Here is a 9899-nt window from a genome sequence, read left to right as displayed (position 1 = left end):
CTGAGATTGTACCTCTTTCTCATTTATATCCTCTCACAACGGCTCTCTCTTTGTGGATTTGTCTGTAACTGCCTTCATATATTCGTGTAGTTGATTTTTCTATCTTTATCTCCCCCTGGGCATTTCTCGTTCTGTGTTTTTACTTCCTCGTGTGAATCTGTTTTTTCTCTTCCTTTCCCCCTCTCCTTCCTCTTCATATGTGTGATCTCATCTCCATGCCCCCACTGGGCACTGTGTGTGTGTTTCTCTCTTTCCTTCCGTGTAAGTGTGTGTGGAGGGTGCACTTGGTGTCCGTGAGTGTGTGTGGAGGGTGCACTCGGTGTCCGTGAGTGTGTGTGGAGGGTGCACTCGGTGTCCGTGAGTGTGTGTGGAGGGTGCACTCGGTGTCCGTGAGTGTGTGTGGAGGGTGCACTCGGTGTCCGTGAGTGTGTGTGGAGGGTGCACTCGGTGTCCGTGAGTGTGTGTGGAGGGTGCACTCGGTGTCTGTGAGTGTGTGTGGAGGGTGCACTCGGTGTCTTTGAGTGTGTGTGGAGGGTGCACTCGGTGTCTGTGAGTGTGTAAAGACTTTCTTGATGTCTCTTCTCTGTTACTCAATGAATCGATGGAATCTCTCTCTCTCTCTTACTCGCTTGCTCCTCCCACTCCATATTTGCTGCTGGTACCAACATGGAAATCTGGGAGACTCAGACGGGAGGACCTTGAGTTCCAAGGAAGGGGGAATCAGCTTTCGGGCAGGCAGGCAGCTCTCAGCTGGGCATGGGGAAGGAAGGAACATGTCCCAAATCCAAGGGGAGGCCCTGAGTCACCTCATCCGGGGCAGCGGGAAAAACATTGGACTCTGAGCCAGAGACACAGAGCGGGAGCCTGCTTCTTCCACTTCCTGTGTGACCTTGGGCAAGTCCCTGAACCTGTCTGACCTCGGTTTCTTCATTAGTAAAATGGAGCTGTTGTAAAGATTAAACGAGTTCTTTGCTATAAAACTGGAAGGCCAGTGCATGATGCAGGGAGTGCACTGAAGAGATGGATGAGCCAGGATTCGAAAGCTGGCCCCAAGTGGACAAAGGCCCACAGGGGGATGCTGGATGGAGGAATTGCTGGAGGTCAAGGAAGGAGCCAAGGAGGCATCCTGGAGGCAGGTGCACAGAACAGGCTACGGGGACATCAGACAGTGGGTTGGGATCATGGGGGCAGCAGGAAGTTGATGCTGGTGCCTCCCTCTTTAACCCAGACCCCCTTTTCCACACCCCAGGTATTCCCAGTCCCTCTCTCCAGGGAGGGCCACCCCAGGGGCTCCCCAGAGGTAGAAAGCTGGAGACAAGGTCTGCCAGGGCTGGCAGAGTGACCAAGGCCCTGGACTCCAACCTGTAGTTCGGAGGGAATCAGAGCTTGTGCTGTAGATGCCTAGCTGGGGTTGCCTTCCTGCCCCTGCCCAGTGCCTGGGACTGGGACAGATGTACTCACTCACTTAGCAATTACTCACTGAGCCCTCATTTGTGCCAAGGGTGGCAACACAGCAGAGGGTTCAGTCTAGTGGGGGAGATAGAGACAATTCAAGCACCGCAAGACATGCAGATGACCACACGTGGTGATGAAGAGTATAGGGTGTGATGAGGACATAGGATCCAGGGTCTGACCTCACCTGGAGGTCAAGGTGGGCTTCCTGAAGGAGGTGATTTGGAGCCAAGAAGCCAAAGTCTGGGAAGGCGCTGACCCCTGCTGGAGTAAATAGGGTGGGGAAGATAATTCTGTTCTAGTTATTTATTGCTGCATAACAAACTACCATAAGATTCAGTGGCTTAAAACAACCATTTTATTTTACTCATCATGTTGTGGGCTAGGAATTTGGGAGGGGCTCAGCTGGGCCACTTGGTGTCAGCCAGGAGCAATGTTGGGGCTGGAGGGTCCCTTCCAAGATGACATCTTCACCATTTGGCATTTTGGTGCTTCTTGGCTCTTTCTTCAGATGGCATCTCCTCCAGAATCTTCTGCATGCCTTTAACTTCCTCACCAGATGATAGCATCATGATAGATGGAGCTCTTACATGGAGGCACAGGGCTGCAAGAGACTGTAAACTAAAATTAAAATCCCAAGCCCACAATCAACTAAAGGGACCTCCTCTTGGCCCAGGGGACCCAAGAAAAACCTTAAAAATGGAGTCCCGGCCTTGACAGGGTAGGAAGTCCAATGTGCCTAGTTATACTGGCTTCCTTTTACAGCTTAGACATAACAGTTGACCAGCATTAATGTTAAAATAGAGATCATAAGGCTGACAGAATTGATTATTTGTGGCAGTAAGATACCAAATTATAAACAGGACCTAAGGCCATGCCAGGAAAGGGTTAAATCACACAACCCTACACTTCAAGAATAATCTATGTTCTAATTGCCACAAGTTTTCTCTTTTCTGTATCAGCCAAACAAGCACTGACCTTGAGATAAGCAATATTAGAGCGGTTACAGCTCACCAACCACCAGACACCGATTAACTGACTCCCAGTTCCACAAGGCATAACTACAGCTTTGATTGGGCAAGAGACTGATTTTGGTAACTTTCTCCTGATAAGAAGACTACCTACCATGGCCAGTTTACAGAGACTGCACATTTAAATGCCTTTGTGACCACCTTCATGAATATTCACAGCTCCTCCTATAAACTGTTGAATATGTATGTTTGGCCAACCTATTCAGCTTAAATTTCTGTCTTATCCTGCCCTCCTTTGAAAGGCCTTGTAATGTCTTTGGTAGGAGGCAATGCTTCCGAGCTTGCGAAATGGCCACTTTGCAGGCTGTAATCATTTATAAGAAATAAAGTCTCCTTTCCAATTTATAAATTGTGTGATTTTAAAAAAAATTTAGAAACGGGGTCTTGCTCTGCTGCCCAGCCTGGAGTGCAGTGGCACGATCATGGCTCACCACAACCTTGAATGCCTGAGCTCAAGGAATCCTCCCACCTCAGCCTCCTGAGTAGCTGGGAGTACAGGCACATACCACCATGCCTGGCTAATTTTAAATTTTTTTTGTGGAGATGGAGTCTTGCTATGTTGCCCAGGCTAGTCACCAACTCCTGGTCTCAAGCAATCCTCCCTCACTGGCCTCCCAAAGCACTGGGATTACAAGCATGAGCCATCATGCCCATCCTAAATTGTGTGATTTTTAAGTCCAGTGTAAATTTTAAGTTAAGAAGACTAAGGCAGAAGCTGCCAGACCCCTTGAAGTCTAGACTCAGACCTGGAATAATGTCACCTCTACCATACTCAGTTGGTCAAAGCAGTCACAGGCCAGCTCACATTCAGTGGGAAGGGACCTAGTGCCCACTTCTTGACTGAAGGAATAGCAAAGAATTCCATCTTTAATTTATCATACTTTCAAAGCAGAGGATATACTATGCATGTACACCAAACATTTGAATAGACTGTGGTAAGTGCTATAGACAAGGAAAGTTCAGGGAACTGTTCTGGAAGTCAGGACGAGGAAACAGAGGGAGAACTCTTACCCAGTGAGAATGGAGCAGGGCCAAGAGTAAGGTGGGAAATCAGAGCAGACTTCTTGCAGGAGGAGGCACTCAAGCTAGGTCTGGAAGTTTAGCTGGGACATGGAGATGTGGAGATAAGTGCAAGGATAGTCTCAGCCTAGGAAACAGTCTGAGCAAAGGGTCGACAGAGGTAAACCTCCGCCAGGGATCCTGGGGCCATGGGGGAGCTTGGATTGCCTGGAGCACCCTTTGGAAGGGAAGTTGTGGGAGCCGTGGCTGCAAGGGCAGGTTGTGGTTGATGGAGCAAAGGGGAAGAACCTTGAATTCCAGCCTAAGTCATTTTAGTGAGAGCCCCTGGCAGCGGCTGGGAAAGAAAGTCTTGGAGCTGAGAAAGGTTGGGGTCAGTGGTGAGAAGTGTGCAAGGAGGATAAGAATGGGGGGGAAACATCTCAGCAGGGGATCTGGGGAGGAGGAGGAGGAGGTCATTTCATTAAGCAAGGACAGAGATGAGATGGAAGCCTGAACTAGAGTGGGGGCTACTGAAATGTGGAGGAGTGGTGGAGAATAATAATACTAACAGCTATCCTTGACTGAGAATTTCGACTGCTCAGGCACTTTATACATGATCATATTTAAGTCTTACAGCCACTCTGTAAGGTAAGTACTATTGTCATCCACAATTTGCAGGCATATTGTTAAGGCTCAGAGAGGTAAAGAAACTTGTCCAAGATCACACAGCAAGTGGTAGAGTTGAGATTCCCAAGACTAAGTCAGCTCTTCTCTAGAGCCTATGCTTCTGATCTCTGTTCTGTTAGAGGGAAGAATTGGCTCAGTAATTGTTCATATAGGACTGAAGGTGGGGAGAACAAGACAGAAAAAGGTAGACCTGGAGATGATATCACAATGTCTGCTCTGATTACCAGAAGGGAGGCTGGACACCTCACAAGACTTGAGGACCCATAAGTGGTGACTTTGGGTGGGTGGTTTCCTGGGCTAGGGGTAAGGGGAAGTGTCTGGGGAGTTGGTTTGGATGGGTGGGTTCAAGGGGCATGTGGGCTGTAGGTGGGTGTACAGGAGGGAGGAGGCTCCAGAAGGCATCTACAAAGGGAGAGGGTGTGGCAATTGGAAGGAGTGGAATGAACTCGGAGGGCTGGCAGGGATCAGAGAGGGTAAGCAGCTTGCCCAAGGTCACACGGTGAGTGAGGAGCAGACAGAGAAGGGCTCCTGACTCCATCTTGTGCCTTCTAAAGATATTAAAAGCACAGGCTTTGGACAGAGCTATATTTAAATCCCAGTTCCATCACTGAGCCTTTGGGCCAGTTGCTCCATGTATTAGTCCATTCTCATGGTGCTATAAAGAACTGCCTGAGATTGGGTAATTTATAAAGGAAAGAGGTTTAATTGACTCACAGTTCCACAGGGCTGAGGAGGCCTCGGGAAACTTACAATCATGGCAGAAGGGGAAGCAAACACGTCCTTCTTCCCATGGCGGCAGGAAGGAGAAGTGCTGAACAAAGGGGAAAAGCTCCTTATAAAACCATCAGATCTTGTGAGAACTCACTATCATGAGAACAGCATCAGGGTAACAGCCCCCATGATTCAATTACCTCCAAGCGGGTCCCTCCCATGACACATGGGGATTATGGGAACTACAATTCAAGATGAGACTAGGGTGGGGACGGAGCCAAACCATGTCACTCCACCTCTCTGAGTCTCAGTTTCCCATCTGTAATCTTCCTTACCATCATAATCACCATCCATCTCTTCACCACCATCTTCAATCAGTGAGGGGTATAGTCTCTTTCTCCTTGGTGATCCTTACCCACCCCCGTCTCCTCTGAATGACTGTTGCACCCACCCCCACCCACTGCCGCCTGGCCTGGCCCTCAGAGCAAGCCACTGTTGATCTGTAAGGAGTGCACAGAGAAAATGTGGCCTGCTGGATCCCAAGCTGCTGTGCCAGGGAGGAGGGCAGAAGCCTTGAGGCCAGTTCGCTCAGAGGGTCATCCCTCAGGGGTCATCCAGATCACCAGGCTAGTCAGGGCTGAGAGGGAAGAGCACTAGAGCTCCTACTGAGTGCCAGGCACCCCATATAAAATATTACATGTATTCCTCATAGCCCTCCATACTGTAGATATTGTATTTCCATTTCACAGATGAGAAAACTGAGGCTTATAGAGGTAAAGAACTTGCCCAAGCCCACAGCATGTCAGCAGCAGGGCTGGATCTGAGCACAGTATTGCCAGGCTTACTGTCTGGCATCATTCCCAGCAGGCATTGCTAAATGGGTATCTAGGTCTCTGCAATGCCCCTGCTGGGCTCTGGGTCTCTGTGCTGTCTCCCAGACCACTACCCATTACAGGAACCCCTTTAGGGGACTGACAAACTCTGGATCTGATACCAGAGACTATGAGTGTTTCCTCTCTTAGAAAATTACCCCTTGAAAGGGGGGATTATCTGGCTTCTCTGAGGACTCCCAGAAGATCCCAGTGGAGCTGAGACCCACCAAGCAGAGGACTCTGTCCTCTCAGCCTTCCTTCTGTGACTATCACCTCTGGTCGTTCATCACTGTTATTTATGCAGGGAGGGTGGGTGGCTGAGAGAGTGGGCTGTCGGTGGGGCTGGTGGCTGGGTTCCAATTGGGTCTCACTGTTTGCCACCCATGGGGCCTAGGGTTAATCACTCTGCACCTCTGACCTGCTCACCTGCAAAGTGGGGGCATCATGTCCCTGCTTTGTTGGGGATGTGGGGAGATTCAGTGGGATAATAGCGTTGTAAACGGCTTTGCCCATCACCCACATGTGACAAACGCCTGCTCATGGGATTACCAACTGTCTAATGCACCAAATGCCTTCCAACCTTGTTAGAGAAGAAGCCCCCTCCCAGGCTCCCCATGGACACTCAGGGAAAGGAAACCCCTCACGGTGGTGACGGGGCAAGCTCAGTGGGAAAGTGGGGCACTGTATCCCCTGGGCCCTGTCTGCTGCTAGTCACTGGGGTGGGGCCTTCAGGGTCTCAGGTTTATCCTCAGCACAGCCCTGTGACATGAGTGTCACCAGCCCTGTCTTATAGATCAGGAATCAAAGGCTCAGGGAAGATCATACAGCAGGGAGGGAGGGATTCATTTGTCACCCAAGGGCTCCTTCCACTGACGACATTCTCAGGGCTGCCCGGGAACCAAGAGGTGGAGATAAGTATCTGGTCTGCCATCGGTGGGGCACTTACAGTGCTGAATACTCTGCTACACCCGTCCCGTGGTTACTGACCTCTCACAAGCAGCTGATGACAGGTGCTGTTATCACCCCATTTTACAGATGTGGACACTGAGGCTCAAGAGCTTACGTGGCATTCCTAGGGCATGGCCGCTCAGTGTGGGAACCAAGACTTGAACTCTGCATCTGACAGCAGAGTCCACCCTCCTACCCACCTCTCTAGGCCCCCAGCTACTGTCCCTCTGATCCCTGGAGTCCATGGCCTGGTGGGGGAGCAGCCAGTGAGTACTGTGGCAGGACTTAAACCTGGGTCTGTTTGACCCAGACCTGAGCCCTTAGCTCCAGTGATCCTTGTCTTCAGGAAGCGAGCCCTGGGCAGAGCTGGGCAGCCCCAGAGCCTGAGCCCAAGGCCAGAGCCTTTCCTTGGACGGACTATCCAGTCACTACAGTCCAGTCTCCCTCACCACCATTCCAGTGGAGTCCTGAACATAGGCTAAGCTCGGCCTGGAGTCCTGCATGAGCGAGGAAAAGCCTCCAAGCCCCCAGTAGAACGAATGACCCACTCCCTACAGGATTGCTGTGGGAATGACAGGAGATGAAACGTGAGGGCGCCTCCCTCAGCTCACCTGTCAGGTGGATTGATGAGCCGTGTCCTGTAGGACTGTAGTGAGGACCAGATTGGATACTACACATGGGGGAACCCAGCACAGGGCCTGGAACTCCTACAGGGCTCAAAATAGGTCCCTTTGTACTCCTGCCTTGGCCTGGCCCCCCAGCCCTGGCCTGGACTCCTGAGTCCCTTGCAGCCTTTTCTCTACTTTGCTCCTGGCTCCGAGGTCCCTTGGGTCTCACATCTGCCTCTGAACACCAAGGTCATGTAGAGCGCTGGCCTCCTGGGCTGTCCAGGATGCAGAGGAAACCCAGGTGGGGTATAGAGCTGCAGGGTCACGTGAGAAGGATGGCCTCCAGGGCCCTGCATAGTCTGATTTCACACATCCCTCCACCCCATCCCTGCCCAGCTTCAGGCTGCTCCCTCCCATTTTCAGTTCCCAGGATGTGGAGGAGTCTCTGTCCAACTTCAGACCCTAAGACACTCCTTGCTGCCTCTGTCCTTCACGTCTCCCTACCCCCGGGGCCTTCTCCGGTCTCCCCCCGCTATTTGTACCCTCCATTATAGCACTTAAACATTTTGCGGGATCGTGGGTTTATTCGTGGTCTCCCCCACCCTACTGGGGGCATTTTGCAGGTGGAGACTGTGGCTTGTTCACAGCTGTACCCACAGAAAGCAGCCCAGGGCCTGGCACTCAGTCAGATGTATGAATGAATGAATGAATGAATGGATGGGTGAATGGATGGAAGAATGAAAAAAACTACGATGTTGCCTTCAAGTAAACATTTCATGAATGGGTAAGTGACAAGCATCATTCGTTCAAATATTTAAAGAGTTGCCTTAGGGCAAAGGGAGAAAGGACAAAGTGATCCTGTGTAGCCCCTGGAATTGTATTTAGGACAGAATAAATGTCACAGGGGCAGACTTCAGCTGAAGGCTAAGGAAAGGCTTTCTGAAGGGCTCTCTCAATATGGTGGGTGACTTGCAGGGAGTCAGCTCCCCATCACAGGAGGTGTGTAAGCAGAGGCCTGGCAGTGAGGTCTGATGTCAATGTCCTAAGAGGTATTTCAGTACTGCGCTTGGCAATCTGGAGTCCTGGCATCAGGGGGTTGTGTGGCCCACTTCTGGGATGACGTGGAACATTTGTTGAGTGTCCTTGTTCCCCTGGCCTTTGATGGGGACAGGACACAGAAGGAGAACATCTTACTGGGGACCATAAAGGGCTGGAGAGACTTCATATCTCCATTTGCCTGGCAAGCGCCAGACATCTGGTCTCCCAAGACTGCGGACAGCGTAGGGCTGGGACAGAGGCTGTTGCAGGCTTTGGGGTGGGAGGAGAAGGAGGAAGGGGGTACGGAGTGGGCTAGAGGAAGGAGGCAGCTTGGGTGCAGGAGCTGAGCCTGTCCTGGGTCATAGAAGTCCTGGGTGCAAGCCCTGGCAACTCTGGCATCACACTGGCTCGTGCCTTTGGGCTCATCACTTCCCTTTCCTGAGTGTGAGCTCCCCTGTCTGTCAAAGGTGAGGCAGACCCCGTGCTCCCCAGCAGTCAGAAGTACCTATTGATGCTGTGTGTCCTTGGGCAGGTCACTTAATCTCTCTGAGCCTTTGCTTTGCTTCCACCTCTAGAAAGTAGAGATAACAGCAGCCATCCCCTCAATCCACAAGGTCATTCTGGAAACCAAGACATATCTGTGAATGGAATGTCCCTTTCTTCTTCTCCCTCCCCCTTCCCCTCTCCCTTCTTCCCTTCTTCCCTTCCTCTTTCCCTTCCTCCCTTCCCCCCTCCCTTCCTCCCTTCCTCCTCCCCTCCTTCTCCCCTCCTCTCTTCCTTCCTCAATCTTTGTTGTGCACCTACTATGTGCTTTGAAAAGCCTGAACTGAGTCTGAGCGCTGTAGCTCACACCTGTAATCCCAGCACTTTGGGAGGACGAGGCGGGTGGATCATCTGAGGTCAGGAGTTCGAGCCAATATGGTGAAACCCCATTTCTACTAAACATTGGCCGAGCATGGTGGTGTGCATCTATAGTCCCAGCTACTTGGGAGGCTGAGACAGGAGAATCGCTTGAACCTGGGAGACAGAGGTTGCAGTGAGCTGAGATTGCACCACTGCACTCCAGCCTGGGTGACAGAGCCAGACTCCACCTCAAAAAAAAAAAAAAAAAAAAAAGCCTGAACTGTTATTTCCATCCATCGACTGTGTGTGTTTGTATATATTGAGGCGACTCCACTTCACCTCCCTGTGCAGTACGTCCCTCTCGCTCTGTGACCTGCGGGACGGGGATGGAGACTCCTGCTTCAAGTACAGACACGGCCTCCTGGGAGCCACGTGCTTGGAGCTGTTCAGGGACCACAGGCCCAGCTCTCATTAAATTCTTCACTCCAACCTGTACTGCAGGAGGCCTCAGGAAAGGCAGTTTTCATGAATGAAACATCAAAATGTTTACCAAGCAGTAAACACCTGACAACAGTCCTGGTTTTCTGGACGAGGCGACAGAGGTGCCCGGTGGACCTGGTTCCTCTGGGTGCTCCCTTGGGACTCTCTGAGCACAGCCTCATGGCTGGTGCCACCCCCTATCCCTGAGCATGGGGACCCGTGGGAACCCT

The sequence above is a fragment of the Chlorocebus sabaeus genome, chromosome 20 (genome assembly GCF_047675955.1).
Source record: "Chlorocebus sabaeus isolate Y175 chromosome 20, mChlSab1.0.hap1, whole genome shotgun sequence".
Lineage (NCBI taxonomy): Eukaryota > Metazoa > Chordata > Mammalia > Primates > Cercopithecidae > Chlorocebus > Chlorocebus sabaeus.
The sequence above is the reverse complement of the archived record's forward strand: the minus strand, read 5'-3'. Positions refer to the sequence as shown.